General features: G+C 35.4%; 1 protein-coding gene across 3 annotated transcripts in view; it reads left to right on the top strand.

Annotated features, from left to right (window-relative positions):
• The window catches only part of LOC138715332 (cytochrome P450 4C1-like), a 193,411-nt gene that overhangs the window by 357 nt on the left and 173,152 nt on the right, over positions 1 to 19,902 (top strand). The gene's annotated exons all lie outside the window — the stretch shown is intronic.

Raw genomic sequence — 19,902 nt, 5'->3', positions numbered from 1 at the left:
AATAATAGTACAAATGTCGTAAGACGTAACGTTTTTGTGTTACAGAGGTGCAGTTTATATTTTACAATTCATTTTGTCATTCAACGCCCAGTATGCAGTAAATCCACAACGAGAACACTTCGTACACTTCAGTGCACACACATACATAATCATGTCAAACTTTTCATCTTTCCAATACCAATAAGAGACAACCTTCACACAAGTTCATCAAAATACACATTTCAATTACGCCTTTAACATGCAGGCCTACATTCCAGTGACTACAAGTCCAAAACGATCATCAAACTAGGTATAGGGCCTACCTTAAAATAATTAACATGAATGAATGCCGCACTCATTCCACACGCACACAATACAAGTCAAGAACCTGGTGAATAACCATTATAGAAGATTTTCAACAAATGTGGTTGCATATAAGACTTACACCATTTAATCGTTAACATCAGTAATATTTGCATAACACCACGTTGAATCTGTCTCACACAGACATTAAGTACAAATATTTTACATTTTATTAATTTTAACAATATATATATATATATATATATATATATATATATATATATATAATAGTGACATTTAACAAAATGTAACATGATTTCTCTGTAATTTAAATTCATATTTTATATTTTACATTTAACTTTTCGACAAGTCAGCGAAACTACACAAATTGAGCAATTCTCACACCAATATCAGATTTTATTACATATAACTCATGATTAATTATTTAAATCATTGTTATGGTTATTACTGTAAACATCTTATTGGACTTACGTTTAGATTTCGTGGTAACATTTTGAATATCTGATGATGCCGTCTAGGCGAAAACGTACATAAAATTTCTTCTGTAAGATGTATTAGCAAATTATAATTTTGCAAAAAATGATAAATCATATGATTGAAAATTTAAAAGAATAAATTTATAAGCAGTTGATTTCGTCTAAAAACACACAATTCTGTTTTATTTTACTTGTAATACTGATAATTATTAGTATTAACGTAATTGTTTTACTAAGCAATATAGGTGAGAGAATACATGAAGTTTATAGAAAGAAAATAATAACAGCTCTGAATGTATGCTTATATTTAAAAAGTGACCATAATTTTCATTTTATATAGTAAAAATCGGTAGTTCTTTAATAACTTATTAAATCTTAATTTATTTCTATAAATTATTTTAAATATGACTAAAAGGAAGAGTAAGTTATCGTCTAAGGAAACACTCTTGTAAATCTGTTTACCAGTAAACTGAAATACATAATGTATATTATTTTTATCTTGTATAAATTGGAACATTTACAGTTACTTTTTCATCTTGTGGACCATGCCACTTTCTCTAACCAGAAACCAGCAGTAGTCGCCCAATATGTTGGGATCCCATCTTCCTTGATACCGCTGCTCCATTCTTTTATAGCCTTGTGGAATCTCTCATAGCCCCCACGTTTTGGGGAAAAATTGAGGTGGGAATGGAGGAAATGTATATTTAGCACATTCGACATCCTAGTTATTGATATCTAACAGTTATTGCATTAATTGTTGATAATTTTCAGCTTATTATTGTTAAGGAAATCATTAACTACTGCACAATAGGTCATCCAAGCTGCTAGGGGAGACGTAGGTCTAGTTTCAAGCTGACCAAAAATCATATTTTATAAAAAGGAGTCTAAAAGTTATTACATAGTATTGGGAATCTCTGCACACAATTTTACTGCCCAAATGTTAGTCTAAATGGGTTTTAAAATTTAAAGAGCCATGGCTTGTTAAGTGCCACGCATCTTCATCTATGTACTAGTTTTATCTTCTTTGATATTTTAAAAATTATTCTTCTTTAGGATTTAGAATAATTGATTTATCAATTCTTTCGTGTCCTATAAACAGTGCTTGTTGTGTTCTTGTGTGTCACAAGAGGTAAAAAAATAATGAATCATGTAGCATGCATATTCAAACTTTACGACTTGTAATCCGCAATACCCAATTTTCAATAAAGAAGGGACATTTTCTCAGAAACTATTTGAGACAAAATAATGAAATTTTGTACACTCCTTTATTATTGCATAATACAAATTTCCCTGCAGAAAATTTGTTTTAGGTGAATATTTAAAGAACTTTACTTTGGAAAAACAATGATATATTTTTAATAGTACTACAATTTTTAAATTTATTTAAAAAACAATTGAAATTTTAAAATTCTGTTTTGCATGGATTTGTTGCATACAATATAGAGCAAATGTGTACAAAATTTCAGAACCATATCTTTAATAGATCATGAGAAAATGTTCCTTATATTTTGTGATATGAAGTTAGGTTAGGTTAGGTTAGGTTAAGTTAGGTTAGGTTAGGTTAGGTTAGGTTAGGTTAGGTTAGGTTAGGTTAGGTTAGGTTAGGTTTGGTGGGTTGGTAATTAGGCTTCCTGGCATGGTAAGGTATTATAATGAGGTATCATAATAGAGTCAGTCGTAAATAGCTGTTACAAATTTCAGATGGATAGCTAAACAAATTGTAGGATCAGTGAATAATTACTAGGGCTCGGAAGTTGATGACCTAAGAGTCACAGAAAAATGTCCTATAAATCTTCTGAAAATAAGACACTAAATTTAAAGAAAATGCCATGATTTTAATAGTAAAATACAAACAAAATAGTACACTTCCATCTGTAGAAAACACTTTGTCAATGAATTCAGTCACTAACTGTTGCAAAAAACTTTGTCTGCTTTGTTTTAATTTCGGCATTTTGACGTCTTCACTTGTATGATACAATATGCAGACTGCGGGCACTGCGGCTGCAGTATTTATTGTGTTGCGTTGAATGGGGGGAAGCACGTAGTAGACGTGATCAGTAGTCAAAGCTGATGCAATTTTAAGGAAAATTCTTGTAAGACACAATCGAATTGCGTAAGCAATCTGGAATAGAGTGTCGGATATACACTACTACACCGTAAAAAAAGTGCGTTCATAAGCAGAAAAAGGCGAAAATGCAGCAAAAAGTAGAACATTTCCTACATAATGACCAATGGACAATAAAAGTAAAAAAAAAAAGACACAAAATTTCTAAATAGAAACAGGCTAAATTGGTTCGTGTTGAAGTGAAACAAATTGGTTTTGCATTCTGCATTGTCTGTGAAGTGTCAGAAAAAATTATGATATTTCATCAACTTCCGAACCCTAATAACTACATATAACAAACAGTGTACTTGAGACTACTGTACGTCTCCCCTTAAAGCTTAACTTTATCTGAAAATCTTTATCTAGCAGGTTTTCTAATTTGGGGACCAATAAATAGTCCCTCTTTCAACTTCGCATCACTTCGCCTTGGAAACCGTCCTGATATAACAGATTGCTCAGCCTTACAGGCTTTCACTGCAACAACTTTGATCAATTTCACTATGCTGCCATTTAGCTATTGCATAAGAAGTCACGTTATAATTCTCATTTGAATTGCATGGAGCAACTGTACAGTACTTTATCTAGCGATCGTTCTCATTCGACGGTGGCGATCCTGGTGGTTCTTTTCTTCCATATGTTACCGATTTTAACATGGGAATAGCTAATCTATTATATACATGCTCTGAGGATAAACGAAACCTTCTCCACTCTTATCCAAAACTTAAAGAAGTTCTTTATAAGACCTAATTTTATGTGTAGAGAAGGGAGAAGCACTTTCTTTGAATTTACCAATGGGATATATTTAACATTACCATTTTGTCCTGAAATGTAAGTCTCTCTGAGCGACCAGTCTGTCAGTGTGTAGTGTAGGTCTACTGTTCCATAAGCAAAGAAAACAGCAATGGAATTACTCTGTGTATCCTCCTTACAGGCCTACTAATATGGCGATAATTTTCAAGTTTCCCAAATTTCCCAGGAGTATTTATTGTGCTGAATTGCATCTAATAACAAAGTCAAAATTTCATATATTTCGTTCGTTTCTACAGAATGTGCCTCTGGTGTAGATGGTCTAGTATTTTCATTGTGCAACACCACTGCTTTCAAACTAACTTTAGAAGAGTTAATAAACAGTCTCCATTCCTCAGAGGGGGGGTGGAAACTTCACACTCGCTTAAATCCACTCATCACATCATGCAAAACCAAATCTAACCTGAAACTAAAATACCAATTTCTTCTCCCTGAAATGCTACGCTTTTAGTAATTTCCTGTAGGCATGGCGCTTAGAGTAATAAAGTAATAAAAGGGACAAACATCCTACTTTTAGCACACTCACAAATACGGCATAAAGCTAATGACTCAGGGCTCTTTCCAGATCTTAAAGAATGAAAAGTAAGTAAAACTGTGTGCATAAAGATTTCTATAGACTCTTTAAGAACTCCAATCTGCAGTAACCCATTTTTTTTGCTAATTTTCTCTTTATTTAACATATTTTCATTATTAAAAAATGAAGGGTCACGGAACATTTTCACGCTCATATTCGTTAACAGCACATGGAAAGTGACTTAATTTTGCCTGTTTTGATCCATGTTACAAAAACCTTGCCGACAAGTGTTATTACGATTCTGGCTGATTTTCTGAAGTTTGTGGTATAAAAAAGGGTAGGCCTCATATTCGTTAATAGCACATGGAAAGTGACTTAATTTGCCTGTTTTGATCCATGTTACAAAAACCTTGCCGACAAGTGTTATTACGGTTCTGGCTGATTTTCTGAAGTTTGTGGTATAAAAAGGGGTAGGCCTATATAGAAAGTTTTTAAGTAGGCTTACTACTAAAATTAATTATTCTGCCATTGCTTAATTATTTTCGTATCATAAACTCATCGGCTCTAAAATAGCCTTTTGTAGACAATGAAGACATTGAAAAACTAAAATGACTGTCGTTGCGAAGTATTTATGTATAAATAAGTACTATGTTTTCAAGAAACTTATAGAAGGGACTCGAAAGAACACAGTTGTTGAGCGTTTCAAATTCATTTGTGTACACAGGAAGTAAATTATATTAAATGAGTAGATGGCTAGGTTTTAACGAATGAAAAATTATAGACAGAGAAAGACAGATTGACATGACTACATCAGAACAGATTAGAGTAAGATGGATAGAATAGGTTAGGTGATTCTGGATTGGATTAAGTTACATTAGACTATATATATATACATATATATATATATATATATATATATATATATAATTAGGAAAGTTGAGGAGAACCGAGAAGGTTTGGAATTGAACGGGTTACATCAGCTGCTTGTTTATGCATATGACTTGAATATGTTAGGAGAAAATCCACAAACTATTAGGAAAAACATTACAGTTTTACTAGAAGCACATAAAGAGATAGGTTTGGAAGTAAATTCTGAAAAGACAAAGTATATGTCTATGTCTCGTGATCAGAACATACAGTAGTACGAAATAGTAACATAAAAATAGGAAATTTACCTTTTGAAGAGGTGGAAAAATTCTAATACCTTTTAGCAACAGTAACAAATACAAATCTCACTCGGGTTGAAATTAAGTGCAATATTAATATGGGAAATGATGCCTGTTATTATTCGGTCGAGAGACTTTTGTCATACAGTCTGCTCTCAAAAAAGCTGAAACTTAGAATTTATAAAACAATTATATTACCGGTTGTTCTGTATGGTTATGAAACTTGGACTCTCACTTTTAAAGAGGAACAGAGGTTAAAGGCTTTTGAGAATAAGATGTTAGGAAAGTATTTGGGATTAAGAGGGATGAAGTTACAGGAGAATGGAGAAAGTTACGCAACGCAGAACTATACGCATGGTATTCTTCACCTGACATAATTAGGAACAATAAATCCAGAAGTTTGAGATGGCAGGGCTTGTAGCGCGTATGGGTGTGAATGCATATAGAGTGTTAGTTGGGAGTCCAGAGAGGAAAAGACATCTGGGGAGGCCGAGATATAGATGGGAAGATAATATTAAAATGGATTTGAGGGAGGTGGAATATGATGGTAGGGACTGGATTAATCTTGCTCAGGATAGGGACCGATGGCGGGCTTTTGTGAGGGCGGCAATGAATCTCCGGGTTCTCTAAAAGCCATTTTGTAAGTAAGTATTAGTATTACCTTATTTAATGTATTCCATATCAATATTATTAAATTTACTGTCATTATTGGACACGACTGGTTGTTAAAAGACACCACTGATAATGCATGTGCCCTCGGACGCATCTGGAACTAACCTACAGCTCTACCAAATTGTGTGGGAGAAACATTTATTCAACTGAGATTCTTTCTCTGTAAGTCAGGTATGCTCATTCTCTGACTCCCGATTACATTCTGTAATCACAATCTTCCAATGTAGAGCGTGCTGTTCCTCGTTCGAAGCCCGACGGATGACTGCGGAAGGCAGTTCAAGTACTTAGTAAAGGTACGAACAGTGCGGGACAATGACAGTCAAAACCTTCTGTAAGCAAACGATCATTGCGTACAGTGTGGAAGGAAGACTTTTTTTGTTGTGCGTTCGGTGAAAACGTAAAGTGTTTACTATGTTGTAAGGTACTGTCAGGACTACTACTGAGCAACATACAACATTATAGGCTCTGCCACCCAGAACATGCCGAAGTGACAGGGAAGCTGTTTTCTGTAATATGTATATATTCATATACGAACGTTATTATTATTATTATTATTATTATTATTATTATTATTATTATTATTATTATTATTATTACTATTACTATTATTGTGGTGGTGATTTTATTCCAGCAGAAATACATGTTTTGATCAAATAATTTTTCAGAGGTACAACGTGCACTACAGCTTCAACAATTGAAAGCACTTTATGAAAGGCCAAATATTGAAGAAAGTCGAACAATTCAGAGTATGTTGAGCAAGTTATGTAGCATGTTGGGTATTAGCGAAGGCACTAAAATCCTCCACAAATGGTGAACTTGTAAAGAGATGTATGGTACCTGAACAAAATATAGTTAATTATATCTCTGTAGTCTATTGGAACAGCTCAAATGTGATTTCACAGAACATAGATTTAGTGATTTTAGACGTATGGAGAGTGATATTAATCTTTTTGTTAATCCTTTCATAATAAATTTAGTACAATCCGTGAGAGTGCAGTTCCAGGACAAGTTAATTGATTTACAGAGTAATGTAGAACTCAGAACTAAATGCAGAGAATATGACTTGACAAGCATAGAATTATTAATAAATGAATAAAACGAAATATCCCAAGATGAGCTTATTCGCTGTCACTATGTTAGCTACCTCCGCCTCGACATAAGTGTGCGAACAATTATTTTCGAGAATGAAGATTGTTAAATCCAAACATAGATCCCGATTAACAGATTAACATCTTCTGAGTAGTAAATTCGTTGGAAATAGGTTTCCGATTACTTGCAGAAAAGAATGCACAAGTTGAATAGACCGCAATGTATGGTGGAATATGAAAATAACATTATCTATGATATAATAATATCATAACTATATTAAATATGATAAATAATGTAATAACTGAATATTACAGTGTATACTTAGTCCTTTTTCAAATTCAGTTTATTATCCGTATTTGTAAAAGTGTGAGAACTATGCCACGGGCGGCGCTGCAATGTACAATGCAATGCAGTTGCAGAGTCCAGTCCGTTCACTGTGTGTGTTATGGAGTGCATTATCATCCGTGTAATCGGTGCTTTTACAATTTTGAGCATACCTGCTGTAAGTGAAGAAGAGGCATTTGTAAATGCTTACCATGTCCAGTGGACACATGCCACTAGACTGGATGTTTATAAAAGAGGTTCTAGATCGCAAGATCTGTTGGAATATCGAAGAAACTAAAAATCAACAGAACTGTGGCATGGGTTCCTTTTCCACTCAATTCTATATGACGGCATTTGCTTGCAATTCATTACTGGAGTCATCAGAAAAATGCTTTCAAATATCGAATGACCAATATTTACCATGTCCACGCCGTAGTATTATAGTGTAAGTTGTCAAGACGAGATTGTGTAATATCTAGTTTGGTTTTGACTGTACCTAATGACGTCTCAAAACTACTGAGTTCTTGATTGGTAAGATGACAGTAGTATGATTTATTGATATTAGTTCACAAAAATACAAACTTATTAATTTCAAAATGATCTATATAGGCCTACAAAAGTAATTATACATAATAAATATACAATTTCCTAAACTACTTAATCTATCGCAAATCTCAGTAATCTATTGGTTCAAACTTGCACTTACGTCTGGTTTTAATGCATGTTTAAGATTGGTAAGAGTCCACACCTGTGGAGTAACGGTCAGCGCGTCTGGCCGCGAAACCAGGTGGCCCGGGTTCGAATCCCGGTCGGGGCAAGTTACCTGGTTGAGGTTTTTTCCGGGGTTTTCCCTCAACCCAATACGAGCAAATGCTGGGTAACTTTCGGTGCTGGACCCCGGACTCATTTCACCGGCATTATCACCTTCATTTCATTCAGACGCTAAATAACCTAGATGTTGATACAGCGTCGTAAAATAACCCAATTAAAAAAAAAAAAGATTGGTAAGATGAATATATGAATTGAATGAATCGTTGATAGGATTTGTTTTGTAATTAGTTTTTAAGGTGTCTGCGAGTTATGCAACGTTGACCACCTCTCAGAGTCAACTCACTGTCAGTTTTTATTTGCATTAGCAATATCTTGCAGTGAATATTACATAATTTTCGACAGCTTAGTCCTTGGCTGAAGTACGTGTCTATTTTTTTGACTTCACATTAGAGATGGATTAATACACGGCTGGACTCCATAACATTGAGGTACAGGTCATAGCATCATATTAATGAATAAAAAGCATTCATTTGTAGGCTTTATAAAACATTAAAATTCGTTTTAGCCGTTGTAGGCCTATACATGGACTTGCAACCAGAATGTCAAACTATAATTCAAGGTGTTTGAGTAAAGGTAGATAAGATAAGTCATTTAAATGAGTTACGATTTAAACGGAAATTAAACTTCGGACCATCATTGCAAATAATTTTCTACACAAATAAAACACATTAAATGCTAGTATGAATTTGTTTTCCGCATACCCATTTGTAAAATTTAAGTTGTGTATTCACCTAGGGGACAAAACTCCTTTTGTACAAAAAATGACTTAATCCCCTCTACCCGAACAGCATCGAATTAACTCAGTCATTAACACTCAAAGCGAAGGATACTTAGCAGTAGAGCCTACTGTCATGCAACATAGGGGAAAATGATTTTGTAAACAATACCTTGCTGATATTTAAATTCCCCCCCCCCCAAATCTGGCGACTATTACCGACATGAATGCTTCAAATTTTACGAAATGGTTAAACACAAAAGTTGTCCCAAATCTGTCTCGCAGTTCAGTTGTTTTGGATAATGCGTGCTATCATAGCATGCAAATAAATAAAAGGCCAACAATGACGACGCTAAAGAAAGACGTTATTCACTGGTTGAGTGAGAACTATGTACCATTTAATAATAACATCTATAAACCAGATCTGTTGCAGTTGGTGAAAGCTATTCCCATGGGGAAAACATACATTGTCGACCAAATGTTCAAAGCACATGGCCATGATGTACTGCGGCTCCCTCCGTATCATGCAGCTCTTAGCCCAATAGAATTGGTTTTTGGTGAAATAAAAGGCACAGTCGCAAATGATCTTGCCAATGCAAGCCTCAGAGCAAAACAAACACTTTGCGAGGAACTCTTCCGAGATTACACAGGAGAGAAGTGGAAAACATGCTGTGATCACGTCAAAAAATTGAGGATACATACTGGGACGACGCTATGGATAGTTTCAATATAAGTCAGAGAGTTGGCTCAGAAAGGTCAGCTACAGACACCGTTTCTGAATCGGATTCACAGTTGGAGTACGACTAGTGTAACCCGGCCTAGCGAGCTGCTCGTATAGTGATGACTTCTCCCCCTCCATGACCACGTGCGTATTGGAAAAGTCGAAGGTCTTTTTGTAGTTGGTCGAGCTATAATTATAGGAGGAAAGGAAAGTAGTGCATCCATTCACGTAAACTAGGAATTCTGAGTTTGACAATTTTCGTTAGGTTTTTTTAATCAAAGTGTACTAGTTTTTAACAGTAAGTGTTACGAACTAAGCTATCCATGCAGACGTATTCATTATGTAGTGTATATTATGCAATATAGCACATTAGCACACAATATAGAGAATACATTTAAAAAGCCACCGGCGTGGCTCAGTCGGTTAAGGCACTTGCCTGCCGGTCTGAAGTTGCGTTCGGGCGCGGGTTCGATCCCCGCTTGGGCTGATTGCCTGGTTGGGTTTTTCCGAGGTTTTCCCCAACCGTAATGTGAATACAAGGTAATCTCTGGCGAATCCTCGGCCTCATCTCGCCAAATATCATCTCGCTATCACCAATCTCATCGACGCTAAATAACCTAGTAGTTGATACAGCGTCGTTAAATAACCAACTAAAAAAAATAAATAAATACATTTAAATGGAAAAATAATCAAATTATGTAAGCTTATATTTAAACAAATTGTTGAAAATGGTGGCCGTTCATTTCGATACAAGCTTCAGTTCTTTTTTTTGCATATTATCGCACTATATTGTACCTAATTTGTATTTCCAGTTTCGTCCTTCGTACCTGAAAACAATACCTCATCTATATCTATATTAATAATAAATCTGTAGCCGAAATTTTTCTGGTAATTTTCGATTTTCCAAAAATAATTGGTCCTAACATATATAATTAATCACCCTGAAACCGAAAATCGCTTTTTTGAAAATTTTGTTTGTATGTCTGTCTGTCTGTCTGTATGTTTGTTACCTTTTCACGCGATAATGGCTGAACGGATTTCGATGAAAATTGGAATATAAATTAATTTCGTTGTAACTTAGATTTTAGGCTATGTGGCATTCAAAATACATTATTTAAAAGGGGGGTTATAAGGGGGCCTGAATTAAATAAATCGAAATATCTAGCTTATTATTGATTTTTGTGAAAAATGTTACATAACAAAAGTTTCTTTAGAAATAATTTCCGATAAGTTTTATTCCTTGAAAAAGTTTGATAGGACTGATATGTAATGAGATAAATGAGTTTTAATATTAAAATAACTGCCATCTAAGGCCGTGTAATGAATTAAAAAAAAAATGACTTCGTCTATAAGAGGCCTTGGACAGCAACAATCGAAAGCTATGAAAGATAGCCTACAGATAATGTTTCTGTGTTTGTATGAAGTGATATCGGAAGCTAAATTAACCGATTTGTATAATTAATTATTAATTCACCATTGGAAAGTGTAGTTTTTCTAGATGGACATAATTCTGTAATGTTATTACAGTAACTTCTGAGTGAATCGAGGACAGGTAAGATTAAAATAGCTTCTTATGCACAGAAAACTTGATAGGCTATTCTGTACATTCGTTTCCTGTATTTCCTAAAATAATTTTTATCACCAAATGAGTGGTCTCTGGATCAAAATTATCGCATTTTTATTATGCAAATACAATTTAAATTAAGTAACATAATAAACGATTTATCCTTATATCAAACACGAATGTTCCCTGGATGAAATGTCCTATTTTAATTATGTAATTACTTTATATTTATTTCTAACGGGTGCAGCGGAGCGCAAAGGTACGGCTAGTGTTGAAATAATTCTATACCTACTCTATAACAGAGTACCTTACGTACTGTAAATTCAATTCTGCTCGATCCGCACAGGTAAATTTACTCTGTCCGTCTAAGTGGTTATGTCGTAGGGTTGTAGAAAGGGAGGAAATCACGTGATAATTAATTATTTAACGAGGCCCTTTTATTTAAGTTATTTTAAACAGTTGTATAATATTACTTAGACGTCCAATTCCTAACAGCAAATGTTTTCAGAAAAGAGCTAAGACAGCCCAGCAACTAGCATTTACAGAGTGGCCGGCAGAAGCTGGTGGGGGAAACCGGGACGTAAGCAAACTGACGCACAGTACTTGTGCGAAAATATCATTCAGTATTGAATGCACTTTATTTACTGGAAAACGTGACAATATTTCTGGAACGTACTATATTCACTCACTCAGTATTGTTTACTGTGCCAGTAAGACGACTCTACATATGCGGCCTTGGTTCTGTGTGGAGGACGGGTGAGTATTACTACATGGTAGAGAGGGTGGGAGTGAAGTACATTAAAAACTCAGGTACAATAAATATTGAAGTAAAAATAAAATGATGTCCCTGTATAATCGAAGTTATGAATTTTCTTAATAGATTTCAAGTACCTTCTTAACAAAAGGATCTACAACATTATTTTGTTATGTAAGATGTTATTAGTCTCGCGCCGTAGCGTCGTCTAAAGCTTTGGTTTTTAACGACCACGCAAAGACGCCTGCGTGAGTGTGGTGCGGCACGCAGAAGTTAAATCTGCTTATTTAGAAGGCTGGATTTTAATAGCCACGCGTGTAACTGTTGCGCAGCGACACTGCGCAAGACTCTCTGCGCAAAGCGGCAGCGGAATCCAGACTTTGACTTCTACGTGACACGCAGTAGTGTGTTATCTGCTGTGGTAGGCCTATAATGCTTTGGGATGGTAATTTCATTATGCACTATGAATTAGTATTGCTACTTCGTATATATTACAGTTAACCTAGCCCCCATACACGTCTGATATGATAAAATGACATCATCTATATCTGACTAGGCGTAATGTGCATTACGGTTGAGAAAGTGTGGCTTACGTTACGAAATTAAATCTTCCAGTTTTTTTTTTTCTAATAATACTTAAAGGTGACAATTAGTCACCTGTAAAACCATGTGCCGAGTGCATTGCTCGTGCTAGTTACCGTTATACTGATTATCAAGAAACGTTGTGCTTAAATTTGTTTTGTATTCTTTAAAGGCTTCTGTGATTGGACATAATATACATTGCTTCCCAGACCACGTAAGTGTCTAGAAATGTATGAGAAGCGTAATACGAACTAGCAATATTACTTTATAGTGCATATACTTTCGACCTGAAGTAATGATACAGCTATATTCTACATAACAGGTTGGAGATTTTGTACAGTATTGCTCTTATATTGGCTTACAGCAGCGATGGGGAAAAGTAGCACAGTGTGTTCCCTTCCCCTCAATCGTAGTTGAACCCCTCCCACTGCTAGCTAGCAGACTACTCATTCCTGTATCTGTTTCCGTCCAAATCGCGACTCGCAACAAGTCTGCGAGTATCAGTGGTGGAATCATGTCCCACAACTAAGTAAAAAGGTACATGTACAAAGACGAATGAGAATATAAGTACTTTTGATTTCCTCGAAATAACAAAGCATTGTGTTTGTTGTGCAACAAGGAGGTATTCTGCTCCTTGTTCAGTGTGTTCCGACATTTTAAATCCCTCCATGAACAGAATTATAGTGAGAAAAATTTGGCAGATAAATATTTGAATTTGTATTTATTTCGTGGTGACATTATTATAACAGAAATCCAGATATTACAGTATAGTGACGGTTTTGTGTAGTCGTTTTACAAATTAAGAATTAAAACATTCATTAAAAACCAAAGACAAGCCAGCTTCCGTTTGTTTAGCAACAAACATACTTCGTGTTAGTTATCTTTTCTCAAAACATATGCTCCTAGCAGAGAAATTTAGATGTTCTCGGAAGGCAGTAACAACTTCGGCCAAGGTTTTATAACATGATAATAGCTATTTCCTAAACATAGAATTTGCTAATGCATCTTATTAAAAAAAAATCAATTAAAAATTGCTGTTGACAGAGAAAATTTAAAGTTCAGTTATTGTGATGTGTTTTTTCCTCCTCCTCCTCCTCCTCCTCCTCCTCCTCCTTCTTCTTCTTCTTCTTCTTCTTCTTCATCTTTTTCTCCTTTTTTTACTTTTTACTCTATTATTTAATAAAATGTCTAAACATTATGTGGAATGCTCCCTGAGCAAGAGTATGTAACTTATTCTTTCAGGGGGTGCTAAGATGTTTTTATATAAAAATCAATATGTATCTTTGTTCTGGCAATAAAGTATTATTATTATTATTATTATTATTATTATTATTATTATTATTATTATTATTTCTTTTGTAACATTATTTATATGTTTGATTATTCGTGCTATCAGTTCATCTGTTGCAAGAAAAGTATTTGCAGTCTATTTACTTTGTTCATTACTCATTCGATCTGTTTACCGAATGAAGTAACGCAATTATTATTTTCGTTCTATTTATGTAAATACATTTTAATTACTAAAATTTAAACGCTTGCTTCGTTCTATTAACATTTATCAGCACCCTATTAGTTTAGGTCAGGATTATAATAACACAACTGTTACATCGGGTTTCTACTGGGTTACGCCACTGCAAAACTTTGGACTCACCTTTTAAACAATCAAACCCGGAAATGACGAAATACGCGTGACCTTGCTGTTCTAGATGTGGAGTGAGTAAGTATGCTGATGATGTTCGTTCCACCCCATTTCCCCATCGCTGGCCTACAGCATTCGTCTTTACAGCATGAGTTCCAAAGAAGAGTTTGAAGAAAATTAGTAATAGAATAGGCTATATGCGTAATTTTCCTGTTATTTATGACGTCGGCAAGAACTAGTATAAGAACAGGATTGCCAAGCAAAATGCCTCGAAATGTATCCTTTTATTGAATATATTTGCAGCATTCTCAGTCGCAGAGTATACCAGTAATCTTAAATTATCTCCATCCTCCTTCTCTTTTTCAAGCAACAGCCAATAATGGAACCACAAGTTTGTCCATGTCCACACAAAATGCACGAATTTCATGATATTCCCAGCGAGATGCACACAATGACGATCTGTTCAAAACCACGACAGTACGCTCCACGCACACCCCAATCTTTTGGTTTCACGTTGTGCCGCATCACGCACACGCAAGCGTCATTGCGAGGTTGTTAAGAATAGATACATAAATACTTCGTGACAATAATGAATTACAATTTAAAATTCTTTTAACACTTTTACAATGATCTTTTCAGAGATGACGAGGTGATGATACACTTCTGAAACGAAAATAGCTAGAGCAACCGATGGAAAAAACAGCCTCACAGTTATTTTTATAAAATCTAACCGGGGTCGAGCCCCTTTGATGAGAAGCGGTCAGCTGAGTTGCAACTCGCACTGTTCTAGAGGCAAATGGTGCAACGTTAAGTAAAATATAGCAATGAAGATTTTCAACTTGCTATTCATAGTTAAATTTGTACAACTACAGGGACATCATTTTATTTTTACTAACATTTTTAATATTAACCTGGCTATACCTTTGGACTAACGGTTGAGAACCGGAAACATCGTTTGCTACCCCTTTCCACGACTGGAGTTCGGTGATACTGGCGTAAAATACAAACAAGTCACTTTACTAGGTATAGGAGGGAAGAAAAGTACAGTAATTCATCCATTTACGTATAGGAAATATCGCGATTTTGAGTTTGATAATTTTCATTAGGTTTTTGTCTAATCAAAATACAGTATAGTATTAACAATAAGTGTTTTACCCACGAACTGAATTATCTATGCCAAAGTATTCATTATGCAGTGTATATTATACTCTGTACAGCACATTAGCATACAATATAGAGAATGAAGTTAAATTGAAAAATAATCATAGTAGGGATATTTAAACACATTTTTGAAAATGGTGACCATTCATTTCGATAAAGGGTTCAGTTCTTTTGTGCGTATTACCGCACTAAAGATTATTCCTTCTAATTCTAATTACCAGTTTCGTCCTTCGTACTAGTAACTCATGTTGAAGTAATTCTGTACCTACTCTATAAAAAAGTACCTTACGTACTGTAAATTCAATCTTCACTTCTGCCCGACCCGCCAAGATAAAATTACTCAGACATGCTATCTACTGTCCGTCCACGTGATTATGTCGCAGGATCGTAGAAAGGGGGGAAATCACGTGACAGTTAATTACTTAACGAGGCCTTTTATTTAAGTTATTTTCAACAGTTATATAATTATGTAGACGTCCAATTCCTAACAGAAATTAATGTTTTCAGAAAAGAGCTAAAACAGCCCAGCCACTAGCCTTTACAAAGGGGTGAGCAGAAGCGGGTGGGGAAAATCAGGATGCGACGTAGGCAAACGGACACAGTATCTGTGCAAAAGTATGATTCAATATTGAAAGCTCTTTCGCACTGGAAACTGCGAACATATTTCTGGAACGTACTATACTCATTAACTCAATACTGTTTACTATATGCGGCCTTGGTTCTGTGTGGAGGACAGCTGGAACTTCGTTAGTAGAAGGGGTGGGAGTGAAGTACATTAAAAAACTCAGGTACAAAATAAAATTGAAGTAAAAATAAAATGACGTCCCTGTACAACGATGGGTTAGTGTGTAAAAAGACAAAAATAGCAAGGAAACTACGGAACATGTTCCCTCGCCACACATGTTAATATTATTCAAGACAGGTCTTGCAGTAATGCAATTGAAGGTCAGACACAGTCTATGTTTATGTTGTTTTTTTTTTTTTGTTGGCATTGCATTGCATATTGATGTGTAGTAACACGGTGAGTGAATTTTAATATGTTAAGAATTCTTATTATTTGTTCTTTCCCATGGAAAGTGAAATCGTATACGTAAAATATCCTCCTTTAGCGAAACATTCAAAGAAATTTTACTGACTATTTCTCACCCATGTCGCAACAATAGATTCCCATCTACCCTCTGTTAGTCTCGGTTATTATTAAAATAATAAGTTCACTATTCTTGCATCACCGTCTTGAATGCAATGCCTATCTTAAAATTTGAAGGGCGGAGAGAAAAGGCTCGAATAGATTTGAGCTAACAAAGTTTCTCCATACTCATACCTCTTACACAACTGATGAATTGTTTATTCTTGTAAAATGAATTCCAGTAATCTGCTTACTATTCATTCATTCATAGTTTTCTGCACAAGGACAGATCTTTCACTGCAAACCCACCTTTCTCCAATCTTTCCTATTTTTCGCCTTCTTCTTAGTCTCCGCATATGATCCACATATCTTAATTTCGTTTATCATCTGATATCTTCTTATGCCTAGAACTCCCTTCCTGTTCACCATTCCTTCCAGTGCATCCTTCAGTAGGCAGTTTCTTCTCAGCCAGTGACCCAACCTATTCCTCTTCCTCTTCCTGATCACTTTCAGCATCATTCTTTCTTCACCCACTCTTTCCAACAAAGCTTCATTTCTTATTCTTTCTGTCCATTTCACACACTCTATTCCTCTCATTATGCACATTTCGAATGCTTTAAGTCACTTCTCTTCATTTTGTCGTAATGTCCATGTTTCTTCTCCATACAATGCCACACGCCACACAAAGCACTTACTAGGCTTTTCCTTAGTTCTTTCTACAGAGGTCCGCAGAAGCTGGTATTACATATTCTTGTATAACTTTTGACTTGTTCCACATATCAAGGCTACAATACTGATGTAATATTTAAAGAATACAATGAATGAAATGAAATGAACAATAAAATTGAATTTGAAATGAATTCCGCCTTGCAGATGGCACTGTTTCAAAATTGAAATTCCACAGAACTGGTATCAATCTAGCGAAGTTCAGGAGTTTATTTCTTTACCATATTTCGAGAAAACTGTCAGAAAAACTTTTCCTACTACTTCTTGCCCATCAATATTCATCCCAGTTATCATCTGTGCTTATGTTCCTAACGTTTCGTGTTACAGATGCTCTCCCACTTCAGAAATGAAATTCTTCACGCTGTTACGTCTCAATCGGTGTTCCTCACGTCACGTTAGTCAGTGAGTTTTTTTTTTTTTTTCCTGTCTGAGAAATTACTGTATTAACAGCAAGTGAATGGGAAAAGTAGATTTCTGATTGTGTATCATTTTATGGCACTGACTTATGATTTTATATATCGGGCGATTCAGTAAAAGCGTGCAAAAAATTGAACAGGAAATAGGGTAATCTATGCTCTACTGAACATTTTGAGATAGGAAACTTGGAGTCTGCGAAGCCAGATTAAGGTAGTACTGCTCTAACGTAGCCTACTATACGTAGCTTTTCCGTATAACTAAATGTTTTTCACTAGACTATGTGGTGGCAGTCCGTTGCTTGAGAGAAAGCGTTGGATGGAGTGATACATGCAGCGTAAATGTAAGCAAACCTAATCTCGTACAATTATAGTGTAATAAAAACTTATTTACACACAGGATACTGATCTTGTATTATATCTCTGCCTCTGTGCACCGTCACAATTTAGGACGAGGGGGAAGAGAGATAGCAAACGGCTATCCTAATTTGTCAGAAAAAGTATGAGTATGTATAAAAGCTAAGCTTACACTCAGACAAGGAGGGGCCAGAGCATTAGAATGAAGGCAAACATATATATTTTGTTTTGCTTTTTAGAACTCTGATGCTCACGATCAGGATAAGTAAGTCTGCCATATTTCTTTCGAAGAAAAATTGGGACACATTAATAAGTCTCGTTGTTACTTTGTAATGAATTAAAAATAGGCAAAATAGGCAGATTTTTAGAACTCTGATGCTCACGATCAAGATAAGTAAGTCTGCCATATTTCTTTCGAAGAAAAATTGGGACACATTAAAAAGTCTCGTTGTTACTTTGTAATGAATTAAAAATAGGCAAAATATTTATGTTTAATACTTATCGTGATTTTCAAGAAAACTAAGGTATATGTTAATTTAAATTCACCACTAAAATTTAAACACACTTCAGTCTTGATAACACTTTTATTTCATTTCAGTGAATATACATGCAGAAACGCATTACAATTACACTTAGTTTCACTGGAAAGCATTTTTTCTTTCAGGAAGATATCATCTTAAAGTAACGTTATCATACATTTCTAATGGAGGAAATTTTCTAATTATATTTCAAAGTTAGAGCATTACCAATACTTTTTCTGGAGTGTTGCGCTTCCCTTTTTTCCATTATTAATTCCTTTAACTAAATAATCTCTCAGTTTCGGCGTTCGAGCAAGGCAAACAAAATATGAAATCAATGAGCATGGAAAGATTTGAACAACAGACATTTTGATCTTTCAGAGTTTTGAGAACAAGTAGCCATTTCTCAACGAACCCAGATCTGTCTCTCTAGATCAGGCATGTCAAAGGGAGCCATTGATGAGGGGCATTGATTCAAAACGTGTTTTCTCCATGAAGCATTTTTTTTAGGAAACGGTATTTTTTAAATAACTTGAAGCTGCAACAAAAATAATAAAATAGCTTATGGATTATGGAAAGAAACTAATATCTAATTTATACACTGTGTTTCAAAAATACGGGGCATATTTTCAGGTATGTATTTCCCACATGTAGACAATCAAAATAGTTCATTACAACATGTGTCCGGAAATGCTTCATTTCCGAGTTATGGCCTTCACAACATTGAAATTCAGCGGAACGTTTTTCTTTCCGCAGGTCGTTGTCATTACAGAAGATGTTCAAAATGTCCACCTCCTGCTTGAATACAGACCTCACATCGATGTCTCATTGGCCTGCGAACACGATCCCAAACCCCAGGAGTATTGCGTATGTCCTCAGAACATGCCACAATTCGATTCCGAAGGGATTCCAACAGTCTCCAGACAGTCGTATGAGGAACATTGACTTGCAACGCTACCCTTCGTGTGCTGATAGAAGGAGTCATGTTCACAGCCTCCAGAATCTCCTCCTGTACTTCTGGAGTTGTAGATCTTGGTCGTCCCCTTCCCAAACCAGGAGAGTTAAATTTTCCATACTCGCACAGACGGTAATGGAGACGTACAAATGTCTTCCGATCTGGACATTGTCGCTGTGGGTACCTCTCCTGGCACAAACGACGAGCCAGCGCAGCATTGCCGTCCGCCTTACCGTACATGAAGTGTATCTCTGCCAGCTCTTGATTTGAATACATGTCGCACAGTCTAACGCCTGCACAACACTGAATGTAACCTTCGCCTCGGAATGAACTGTCAGAGTGCCCTCTTAATGTCTCCTTTGACGGCAACGACCTGCGGAAAGAA

The sequence above is a fragment of the Periplaneta americana genome, chromosome 15, assembly GCF_040183065.1.
Source record: "Periplaneta americana isolate PAMFEO1 chromosome 15, P.americana_PAMFEO1_priV1, whole genome shotgun sequence".
Classification (NCBI taxonomy): Eukaryota; Metazoa; Arthropoda; class Insecta; order Blattodea; family Blattidae; genus Periplaneta; species Periplaneta americana.
Note: the sequence above shows the minus strand (reverse complement) of the source record. Positions and strands in the feature narration are given on the sequence as shown.